Source organism: Paramisgurnus dabryanus, chromosome 16 (assembly GCF_030506205.2).
Source record: "Paramisgurnus dabryanus chromosome 16, PD_genome_1.1, whole genome shotgun sequence".
NCBI lineage: Eukaryota > Metazoa > Chordata > Actinopteri > Cypriniformes > Cobitidae > Paramisgurnus > Paramisgurnus dabryanus.
In genome coordinates, this window is record NC_133352.1 from 33,511 (window position 1) to 47,104 (window position 13,594).

Genomic DNA, 13,594 nt, shown 5'->3' on the forward strand with positions numbered 1-13,594 from the left:
TTTGATAATTATTGATATTCAGTGTCTAAGGAATATTCCAGCACTGGATCGGTTCAGATCGGTCAAAAAACCTAGGACTAGTTCGCAAAAGTAGGTTTAAGAGAAAATTATGAATATCTAACAAACGATTCGACTGAGACAAGTGCTTCTTGAGGAAAAGTTGTTCATTAAATGTAGCTCTATTAAATGATATAAAGATCTTGTTGATATCTGAAACACTGCATAATACACAATCACTTAAACATTGAAAAAACGTGATAGCGACTCCCGGAGGCCGAATTTTTTCTTACTCTGCACAGACCTTCATGGCCAAGAGACAAACAGGTCCACTACGTTTCGTTTCGATCGGCCTCCGTTAACCCTGCCCAATAGCTGCTTTTTCTTGATTGGCCGATGGTGGCCATGTTTTTTGAGCTACGCGAAATTCCTTTCCCACACAGATAGTACCCTAGACCAAGAGCACCCGTGCCAAATCACAAGTTGATCGGTCCCATATTTCTCTAGTTACAGCTCTTCAAAGTTGAAGTAGTGTTATAGCGCCAACTAGTGGTCAAGCGATGCAATTTTTTGCACGTGACCCCAGAATAGTCCGCTGTATATGTGTACCAAATTTGGTGTCGATACCTCTTTCCAATCCCAAGTTACAGCCATTGAAGTCCAAGAGGCTCCGCCCATTGGGGGCGTTTGGGCGTGGCTTGACGACGACGAGTATAAAGTTCAACTTTTTTTTGATAACTTTTCATATTCACACTCCAAGGAATATTACAGCACTGGAACGGTTCCGATCGGACAAAAAACCTAGGACTAGTTCGTTTTTATTTTTTTCGACAAAATCGAAAATAGCGAAAAAATTTTCATGACGGAAATGAAATCGGAGATATACGTTTTGTTCGTCTTGACGCAAGGAATCCAGGGATATAAGACACTTGACATTTGGACAAGAATTCTGGGAGTTATGAGCATCAACGCGTTTGTTATCGCTATAGCGCCACCTATAGGCCAATCGGGTTGATACTCTATCAACCTCTCCCCAAATTGGGTCCTACCATTTGGCCAAGTCTCAAGTCTCTAGGCCTTACGGTTTGGTCTGCACGTTCCGTTTTACGGCAAAATAATAATAATAAATAAAAATCTTAACAATTACAATAGGGTTTCAGCCCTACGGGCTTGAACCCCTAATAATAATAATAATAATAATAATAATAATAATAATAAAAATCAGTACAAATACAATAGGGTTTCAGCCCTTCGGGCTTGAACCCCTAAATATAGCTGCAAGCAGCGATTACCGGGGTTCAAGCCATTTAGATCACAAGACGTTTAAGGACATGGCCATATAGATATTCTGCATTGTATTTTGTAGGAGAAACAAGACTGTTAAAGAACAAGACTTAAAGGTTAAATGTCACGTTCTTCCTGATACCATTTTTTAAACCCTAGTTTGCGTGTAATGTTGCTATAATAGCATAAATAATACCTGTAAAATGATAAAGCTCAAAGTTCACTGCCAGGCGATACATTTTCTTCAATAGAATTCCTCTTTAAAAGCCTACAACGAACGGGCGGTTTGGACTACAGCTCTCTATTTCCTGCTTTAATGACGTCACTAAAACAGTTCGTTGACTAAATTCCGCCCACAGGAATACGTCAGTCACCTGCTTTGGCTCAAACGGCTCTGCTAAGCTTAGCTGCTATCGAATCACAGCACACTTAACAAACTACACAATAAAAACTTGATACGTATTTCTGAAGGAGGCACTTCATAGAACAAGGAAGACATCAGCCCGTTTTGAGGACAGTGAAAACAGCGCTATACAGATAAGTAAATTGTGTGAAAACTACCGCGTTTTTTTTACACGTGAAAAACATGAACACATGTTATATTGCCCACTATAAACACAATCAAAGCTTCAAAATCACAGACAGAACGGGAGCTTTAATATTGACATGGTTACACACTCATTTGGAATGTAGTTTTTTTTATAAAAAAAAAACAAAAAAATATAATTCTTACTGCAAATGTTGTGTAAGTGCCTCCAAAATTATGTTCACATTTCACAGCTATCATAAAATGACATGAGTGTTAAAACTGATCATTCAGAACAATTAAAGTGTTAGTCTTTCACTAAATGTGATTTTAATATTATACCAGTAAAATCATGAAGTTAAAGGTGCAGTGTTTAAATTTTAGCGGCATCTAGTGGTGAGGTCACGAATTGTAACCAATGGCTTAGTCCACAAAAGGAACATATACACAAACATGCTCTGCACATTTTGTATGTTTCTCTCATCTTAAACAGTCATTTTAGTTCATCGAGATCTATTCTGTAGGTCTTACTAAATAGTTGCTTGTTTAAATCTTTTAGACATTTTTTTTAAACAAAAGTAATTGTTCTTATAGAACATATATATTCTTTGACATAGATATTATGTGTAAACATACAAGTATTTCAGATGACAGCCTCTGTCATATTATAGTAGGCCTAAAAATAGTACTAAAGCTCTACATTTTTTATATTTAACAACTGGCTATGTCCATACATAACTGAACCAGATGTGTTGTTTATATCAAATGGAGTTAATAACAAATATGATGTCATTAAGCAAATGTCAGTCAGATTTGCTATTAAGCACTTATTTGTTTTCACACATGCGCTGTGCTAGTGTAAGTTTTCAGTAAATCATTTACATTTAAATTAACCAATTGCATCATAACATTACAATTTCATTGCAATAATTCTATAAACAATTATTAAAAACTTTATAAGACACATCATGACATGTTTATGTCATGGAAAATAGATTAGAATACTAAAGCTACTTATAACCAAATAAATATTCTCTTTATGTATGATTATTAGTTATTATTTCTAATGTTGGCCTGTTCTTTAAGAACCCACATATTTACAGCAATCTTTTTCATACCTTTAGGATTTGAAGAATTCTAAGACAACATTTGAAGCTTTATAACTTTATTGGGTTGTTTCCCACAGGTTAAATTGATGCATGACTAGCCATTAGTTATTTAAAAACATTTAGGTACTTTTTTACAAACAAACCTTTTAAAAAACATTAATGGTGTACATCTTAAGACAACACTATAGCCCAGATATATATAAAGGTAGGCCAGTGTACAGTAAGCTATTTTCAAGTAAGGCAACTAAAACTTAAGCCTAAATTTTAGTCTGGAACTACACTTAAACCAATGGTCAGTAACATTAATCTCTAAGACTAGTATTCAAAGTTAGTCATACATTTTTATCTTCACGATTGAACATAACTGTTTTAATTATCACGTGAAAAAATATTTAAAATATTTAAATTATATTTAAATCCAAATAGTAAGACTGATTAGCCCTAACTAACTACTAGTTCTTCAGACTAGTCCTTAAAACACAGTCTTAATTATGTTTTTTTTATATTATATAGTTTTTAAAATAACATTACTAAAATATTAAATGTATCATTTTTTATGAGGAGTTGAATTTGAATCCCGAGCAGTTTTAACCTTACGGACATGTTACTATAACAACAACTCTAGGATGACCTTAGAAGAAACAAATAATTCAACATGAAGCTAAATCGTCAACAATGAAATCCAGCTAATTGAGTAATCTACGTATGAACGACGGACCCAGCAGTGAAAGCTTTTAACAACTATAGTGTATACAGCTCTTGCATTAGAAGTCCCACAATCAGTTATAAAAGAGTTGGATATTATTTTGTTTAATTTCATATGGAAGAACAGATCGCATTACATTAATAATTCAATTCTATGTAATCCAGTTGAGAAAGGAGGATACAATTTTTTTACTAGATTTTAATACTGCTAACTGTGTTTTTAAAAATAAGTGGATAAAAAGTTACTGAAGTTGCAAAGGAAGTATATGGAACATCATACCAGAAAAGATTTTAAAGAAATTGGGTTGTTTGGAATTGTTTTTGCGATACAATTTTGATATAAACAAGGGTTCCCATAAAACTGTCAGGTTTCCATAAACAGGTTTGTTTATCTTGGATGCTCATATATAAACATAACTTTTCTCCACATCAGTGCCGGCGCCAGCCGAGCGCTGATGAGGGGGCGTCTAAAATACCAGAGGGGGCGATCACATGAATGCATATAATTCCCCCAGCTAGAAAATACATAGGTTTGGTACATTAAGTTTTAAAGTGTTATAAACAAACATCTCTGTAATACAACCACAAAAACTACAGCTATAGTGAGCAACGTACAGAGCTCTGAACAATACAACAACAACAAAAAAACGCATACCTAACGTCACATATTAGCACAACACTACTCATTAGAAGTTCAGACCCAGAGGTAGAAATAAATTTTACGTAATGGTGGGGGGCAGTGTTGGCAAATAGAGTTGATGGTTTTCAGCCCAAAAACGGTCCAAACGCAACATTTTATCAACATTTTGGTTCAATTTGATCATACAACGTAGTTATTTTAACTGCCACAAGTAATGCACCAAGCTAGCGATTTAGCAGCTAGATAACCACAATAGCAAAATGACAATAACTCGTTTACATATACAGCTATGCTGTAGGATAGGCTAATTCAAATTCGTTAATTATACATTTAACAATGTCTGTTTTTTATCTATTTACTCCTGATAAACAGGTGTGTGAGAGAGAGAGATCGTACAGGCTTACCTTTAACGTTAAATGCAGAACAATAATAGGCTGTTGGTTGTACGTTGACTTGCAAGGGTGCTGAAGAACATGAACATCTGAACTTTTCAAAACTATGTACAGTCTGGCTGAAGTTCATGGTGCCCGAATTGACTTAATGACAGCCGAATATTTGGATCTTTGCACCTGAAATGCTCCGATAATTCATCCACGCCACGGCATTAATTGATGTGTGACAATCCGGAGTCCGGTTTGTAGAACTTCCAATGCTATTTTCCATATATCCATTGCTACATGGCAGGCCCAGGTCACAATCACACTCCTGTCTGTAAATTTTTATATAATTTCCCACTTCGACATCTTGATTTCCCTCTGAGACTCAGAACGCGGGCTCATTGTCGGCGTGCCTCAAGCCGTCAACACAAACTTGTTCAACGGCGCGGCTGCAAGAACCAACAACCACATGACGTCAAAGTACCGCGAGAACGATTCTAGAAATCATACTAAGTGTCGTTTCGTCTCGCTCTCGCGGCATTTTGACGTCTTCGCCTGATGAATTCGAACAAGCCTATAGGCTATACATGAGTGGGCGTGTGTCACGGTAGAATACATGCACACTTGTTTTTTTTGTTTTGTTATATAATTAGACTTTAAAATTCCCTTTAGGAAGACAAAACACAAGGCAAACGTGATTTTTAAATAGCGCATTTTATCATTAAAATCCCATTCAACATTAATGGTGATCTGAGGGGGCGGGATAGTGCCAGTGAGGGGGCGACGCCCCCTCACGCCCCCTCGTGGCGCCGGCCCTGCTCCACATAGATATGTTATTTGGAATAACAAGAATATTCTATACAAGAAACAGATCCTTATTTTATAGAAATTGGTATGATAATAATATAATATTAGTGAGGCAGTTATTTAAAGATGATGGTCACCTCTTTAATTATTGTGAATTCCTCAATCATTATAAGATTCCAGTAACTGCTAAGGAATTTGCAGTTGTATTTGATGCCATACCTAGTGGACTTATTCAACTCTGTCAATGTTATACATCTTATGATTGTAACTCCTTACATAATACTGAGTTATGTATTAATGGAGTAAATATTCTAGAAAAAATTTTTTATAACTTTGTTATAAGAACAGAAATGAATGTAGAAATAATATTTGCCTAGATGTAAACCATACTAATCTCCAGTTCAACCTTTAAACAAGTTTTAATTTAAACTATTTGATTGTAATAATATAGTAGTGAGTTTGTAAAACTAATATATATAAATTGTTCATGTTTTAATTTGATAACAGAAGTAGAAATAATTAGATTTTATTTCAAGTTAATAGACACATTCACTTGAATTCAAAATAAAATGTATAATACAGTGAAAAGTCTTGATGATGACAACTATAATTATTACTCGATTATTTGTCATTTAATACTATTGTTGTTTTTTTAATAGAAAACAGTTTTAATACATTTTGATGATTTGATTATAAAATAAAATAGATATAGTACAGTAAATTCACAAAATTGTTTTTCATATAAACATAAACATCTAGAGCAGTACTTTCAAACTCAGTGAAAAGCAGTGGTTTCTCGAGACCCAATGCTCGGCACATTTTGTATGATTCTCTCATCTGACACAATCAGTTCAGTTCATAAAAATCTCTACTTATCATTAAAGTAGATTTGTTTAAAATAGAAGACTTTTGTATATGTGCAGAGCAGTGGGCCTCCAGGAATAATTTTGAGAACCACTGATCTAGGGTACAGTTAACGTAACACCTGTTGTTCTAGATGCAAATATTTCCGGAATGATGAGCCAAAAATCCTCACAGACACTTGAGAACATAAGACAAACAGGCCCATCAGTTTAGTTGTAATCGCACACCATTACACTGGACACGTACATGGTTAATGCTGGCTGGCTGTTGGTCGCATGTTTTCTAAGATATGTAATTATCCTAATAGACCCTTATAAGAATCTGAAAGCAGATGTTATGTGCAAAATAACAAATAGGTCGGACAATATTTATGTGTCGTATACATATGCTTTAGTCATCATTCCTTGTTCTTATGTTATAGCGCCACCTAGTGGACAATCTCTGCAATTTTTTGTATATGACCTGGGCCTAGGTCTATGCATATGTGTACCAAGTTTCGTGTTGATATCTGATTCCTATCATAAATGATAGCCATTTAAGTATTTGTGGCACCACCTCTTCGTACTTTTAACCGTGGTGTTGCGACGACGAGTGCAAAGTTCAACTTTTTTTTGATAATTATTGATATTCAGTGTCTAAGGAATATTCCAGCACTGGATTGGTTCAGATCGGTCAAAAAACCTAGGACTAGTTCGCAAAAGTAGGTTTAAAAGAAAATGATGAATATCTAACAAACGATTCGACTGAGACAAGTGCTTCTTGAGGAAAAGTTGTTCATTGTAAGTACCTCTATTTAATGATATGAAGATCTTGTTGCTATCTGAAACACTGCATAATACACAATCACTTAAACACTGAAAAAACGTGATAGCGCCTCCCGGAGGCCTAATTTTTTCTTACTCTGCACAGACCTTCATGGCCAAGAGACAAACAGGACCACCGCGTTTCGTTTCGATCGGCCTCTGTTAACCCTGTCTAACAGCTGCTTTTCCTTGATTGGCCGATGGCGGCCATGTTTTTTGATCCAAGCGAAATTCCTTTTACACATAGATAGTACCGTAGACCAGGAGCACCGGTGCCAAATGTCAAGTTGATCGGTCGCACATTTCTGTAGTTACAGACCTTCAAAGTTGAGGTGGTCTTATAGCGCCAGCTATTGGTCAAGCGGCGCAATTTTTGTTTCGTGACCCCAGAATAGTCCATTGTATATGTGTACCAAATTTGGTGTTGATACCTCTTTCCAATCCCAAGTTATAGCCATTTAAGTCCAAGAGGCTCCGCCCATTGGGGGCGTTTGGGCGTGGCTTGACGACGGCGAGTCTAAAGTTCCACTTTTTTTTGATAACTTTTCATATTCACACTCCAAGGAATATTACAGCACTGGAACGGTTCCGATCGGACGAAAAACCTAGGACGAGTTCGTTTTTATTTTTTTCGACAAAATCGAAAATAGCGAAAAATGTTCCATGGCGGAAATGAAATCGGAGATATACGTTTTGTTCGACTTGACGCAATGATTCCAGTGATATAAGACACTTGACATTTGGACAAGATTTGTGGGAGTTATGATCATCAACGCGTTTGTTATTGCTATAGCGCCACCTATAGGCCAATCGGGTTGATACTCTATCAACCTCTCCCCAAATTGGGTCCTACCATTTGACCAAGTTTCAAGTCTCTAGGCCTTACGGTTTGGTCTGCACGTTCCGTTTTACGGCAAAATAATAATAATAAATAAAAATCTTAACAATTACAATAGGGTTTCAGCCCTACGGGCTTGAACCCCTAAATATAGCTGCTAGCAGCGATTATCGGGGTTCAAGCCATTTAGATCACAAGACGTTTAAGGACATGGCCATATAGATATTCTGCATTGTATATTGTACACACACACGTTTACCTGAGAAAGGAGAAACAAGACTGTTAAAGAACAAGACTTAATATTGATATGGTTATACACTCATTTGGTATGTAGTTTTTTTTATAAAAAACAAAAAATATATAATTCTTACTGCAAATGTCGTGTAAGTGCCTCCAAAATTATGTTCACGTTTCACAGCTATCATAAAATGACATGAGTGTTAAAACTGATAACTCAGAACAATTGAAGTGGTAGTCTTTCACTAAATGTGATTTTAATATTATAACAGTAAAATCATGAAGTTAAAGGTGCAGTGTGTACATTTTAGCGGCACCTAGTGGTGAGGTCACGAATTGCAACCAATGGCTTAGTCCACTGCTCACCCCTCGCTTTTGAAACACATAGAGAAGCTACAGTAGCCGCCACCAGACAAACATGTCATCGTCGGAGACAACTTAGTAAAAAAATTTGCCCGTTAAGGGCTTCTGTAGAAAAATGGCGGCAGAAAATGGTGACTTCTATGTAAGGGGACCCTCAGTGTATGTAGATAAAAAGGTCTCGTTCTAAGGTAATAAACACATACCGGTTCATTATGAAAGGTCTTTATACACCCCTGATAATATAGTTTTGTATATAATTTTGCATTTTCGTCAAGAGATCCTTCTAAAAATGACACACTGCACCTTTACATGTGTACAGAGTTCTATTAATAGTAGACTTAGTTAAAGAGTAATCATCTTCTGGGTTTTCTGTGAGTGCAAATGTCAGCCAGTGATTGATCCTCTACAGCCATCTAGTGGACATAACGGAAAATTGCACCTAAAAATCACAATAAGGAATTTGAGTATATTGCCAGATCTCAATAATACTTGTATGCTTTGTCATAAGCTTTAGGGGCCGTTCGTCAGGGCCGTTTTCAAAATGACTGTGTGATAGCTATACTTCTGCAAAGTTGTTTTTGTATTTGTATTATACAGTGTAGAGAAAATTGTACTGCACTGGCTTTACTGTTGTTGAGTGTAAGAACTGAAACAATTTATTAAAACAAAACCAGATACGTTATCTGAATGGTGGATGGTGTTATTAAATTGTGTCAATAACAAATATCATTTCATTTAGCAGATTCATGTTCATGTCCTTTAATCGAGTACCATGAAGGCTTTCTGTTTTAGTTAGGTAAATAAAGTGAGGTATGCAAGTTATTAAACCGTATATATCTTTATGGACAAAAGGAACATACACAAACATGCTCTGCACATTTTGTATGTTTCTCTCATCTGAAACAGTCATTTTAATTCATAGAGATCTAGGTCTTACTAAATGGTTGCTTGTTTAAATCTTTTAGACTATTTTTTTAAACAAAAGTAATTGTTCTTATAGAACCTATATATTCTTTGACATAGATATTATGTGCAAACATACAAGTATTTCAGATGACAGCCTCTGTCATATTATAGTAGGCCTAAAAATAGTACTAAAGCTGTACATTTTTTATATTTAACAACTGGCTATGTCCATACATAACTGATCCAGATGTGTTGTTTATATCAAATGGAGTTAATAACAAATATGATGTCATTAAGCAAATGTCAGTCAGATTTGCTATTAAGCACTTATTTGTAAATAGAAAATAGATTAAAATACTAACTTTTAAATCTAGATTAAAAACACATCTGTTTAACTCTGCATTTACTGAATGAGCACTGTGCTGCTTTACACTGACTGCACCTTTAACTCAAGCCACTTTTACTCCTGTTTTATTCTTTTTAACATTTTAAACTGTTTTTATTAAAATCACATTCATTTTCTTTAATTGTTATTCTAAATTCTCATGTATCTTTTTTATTGTGATTTTATCGTGTATCTATTATTTTTACATTTTCTTTTTTCTCTTTTATATATTGTTTTCTCATTTCTATGTAAAGCACTTTGAATGACCTCTGTGTATGAAATGTGCTATACAAATAAACTTGCCTTGCCTTGCCTTGCCTTGTGTTCACACACGTGCTGTGCTAGAGTAAGTTTTCAGTAAACATTTATATTTAAAATAACCAATTGTATCATAACATTACAATTTCATTGCAATAATTCTATAAACAATTATTGAAAACTTTATAAGACACAGCATGACGTGTTTATGTTATGGAAAATAGATTACAATACTAAAGCTACTGATAACCAAATATTTATTCTCTTTATGTGTGATTATTAGTTATTATTTCTAATGTTGGCCTATTATTGTTCTTTAAGGATCCACATATTTACAGCAATCTTTTTCATACCTTTAAGGCCAGTTCACACTGGTCAGACAACTACCAACTCCAACAGACACCAACAGACACCAACAGACAACCACATTCTAAAGTCTCATTTACTTTGATCCAACAACTTCCAACAGGGGTTTCACACTGGTCAGCGTCTGTTGGAGTCTGTCTGACCAGTGTGAAGTGACCTTTAGGATTTGAAGAATTCTAAGACAACATTTGAAGCTTTATAACTTCATAGGGTTGTTTCCCACAGGTTTAAATTGATGCATGACTAGCCATTAGTTATGTAAAAACATTTAGGTACTTTTTACAAACAAACCTTATAAAAAACATTACTGGTGTACATCTTAAGACAAAACTATGGCCCAGATATATTTAAAGGTAGGCCAGTGTAAGCTATTTTCAAGTAAGATAACTAAAACTTAAGCCTTAATTTTAGTCTGTAACTACACTTAAACCAATGGTCAGTAACATGAATCTCTAAGACTAGTATTCAAAGTTAGTCATACATTTTTGTCTTCATGATTAAACATAACTGCTTTAAGTATCATATGAAAAAAATATTTAAATTATTTAAATTATATTTAAATCCAAATAGTAAGACTGATTAGCCCTAACTAACTACTAGTTCTTCAGACTAGTCCTTAAAACACAGTCTTTACTTAATGGCTACTGTATGTTTATTCAACCAGCCCTAGTCTTGGAAAGACATATATTGTCTGATCTTAATAAAACTGTTAATATTTTGTCATAAGCTTCACATTACTAGTTAATTAGTTAGATATACTTAGTCTGGCCCATTTTGAAAATGTCACATTTCAAAATGCTTGAATTGATTACCTCAAGTCTTTTAGTTTTAATGAGGTAAATGACTGCAAATCATTAAATCTTATAATAATTTTCATGCAGATGCAAACCCATGGACAAAAGGAACATAACAGCAGCTACAAATGAAATAAAGAATACAGGTTACAAATGGTGCCCACCTCACTATGTGACATCACATCAAATCCAGTAATACAACGACAAAATTTTATTTTATGTTTCATATTGATATTTGCCCAGATAGTACAGCAAATTCATAAAATTGTTTTTCATATAAACATAAACATCTAGAGCAGTACTTTCAACTCAGTGAACCGCATTGGTTTCTCAAGACCCAATGCTCGGAACATTTTGTATGTTTCTCTCATCTGACACAATCAGTTCAGTTCATACAAATCTCTACTGATGATTAAAGTAGATTTGTTTAAAATAGAAGACTTTCGTATATGTGCAGAGCAGTGGGCCTCCAGGAATAATTTTGAGAACCATTGATCTAGGGCACAGTTAACGTAACTCCCGTTGTTCTAGATGCAAATATTTCCGGAATGATGAGCCAAAAATCATCAAAGACACTTGAGAACATAAGACAAACAGGCCCATCAGTTTAGTTGTAATGGCACACCATTACGCTGGACTCGTACATGGTTAATGCTGGCTGGCTGTTGGTCGGCATGTTTTCTAAGATATGTAATTATCCTAAAAGACCCTTATAAGAATCTGAAAGCAGATGTTATGTGCAAAATAAAAAGTAGGTCAGACAAATATTTATGTGTTGTATACATATGCTATAGTTATCGTTATTTTTTCTTAGGTTATAGCGCCACCTAGTGGACAATCTCTGCAATTTTTGCATGTGACCTTGGCCTGGGTCTATACATATGTGTACCAAGTTTTGTGTTGATATCTCATTCCTATCATAAATGATAGCCATTGTAGTATTTGTGGCACCGCCTCTTCGTACTTTTGACCGTGGTGTTGCGACAATGAGTGCAAAGTTCAACTTTTTTTTGATAGTTATTGATAATCAGTGTCTAAGGACTATTCCAGCACTGGATCGGTTCAGATCGGTCAAAAAACCTAGGACTAGTTCGCAAAAGTAGGTTTCAAAGAAAATGATGAATATCTAACAAACGATTCGACTGAGACAAGTGCTGATTGAGGAAAAGTTGTTCATTTTAAGTACCTCTATTAAATGATATGAGGATCTTGTTGATATCTGAAACACTGCATAATACACAATCACTTAAACACTGAAAAAACGTGATAGCGCCCTCCGGAGTCCGAATTTTTTCTTACTCTGCACAGACCTTCATGGCCAAGAGACAAACAGGCCCACCGCGTTTCATTTCGATCGGCCTCCGTTAACCCTGTCTAATAGCTACTTTTTCTTGATTGGCCGATGGCGGCCATGTTTTTTGAGTTACGCAAAATTCCTTTCAAACATAGATAGTACCCCAGACCAGGAGCACACCTGTCAAATGTCAAGTTGATCGGTCCCATATTTCCGTAGTTACAGCCCTTCAAAGTTGAGGTGGTGTTATAGCGACAACTAGTGGTCAAGCGGCGCAATTTTTTGCACCTGACCTCAGAATAGTCCCCTGTATATGTGTACCAAATTTGGTGTCGATACCTCCTTCCCTTCCTAAGTTATAGCCGTTTAAGGTCAAGAGGCTCCGCTCATTGGGGGCGTTTGGGCGTGGCTTGACGACGGCGAGTCGAAAGTTCAACTTTTTTTTGATAACTTTTGATATTCACACTCCAAGGAATATAACGGCACTGGAACGGTTCCGATCGGACGAAAAACCTAGGACGAGTTCGTTTTTTATTTTTTTTTACAAAATCGAAAATAGCGAAAAAAAATTCATGACGGAAATGAAATCGGAGATATACGTTTTGTTCGCCTTGACGCAAGGAATCCAGGGATATAAGACACTTGATATTTGGATAAGATTTGTGGAAGTTATGACCATCAACGCGTTTGTTATCGCTATAGCGCCACCTATGGGCCAATCGGGTTGATACTCTATCAACCTCTCCCCAAATTGGGTCCTACCATTTGGCCAAGTTTCAAGTCTCTAGGCCTTACGGTTTGGTCTGCACGTTCCGTTTTACGGCAGAATAATAATAACTAATAATAATAATAATAAATATAGCTGCAAGCAGCGATTACCGGGGTTCAAGCCATTTAGATCACAAGACGTTTAAGGACATGGCCATATAGATATTCTGCATTGTATTTTGTAGGAGAAACAAGACTGTTAAAGAACAAGACTTAAAGGTTAAATGTCACGTTCTTCCTGATACCATTTTTTAAACCCTAGTTTGCGTGTAA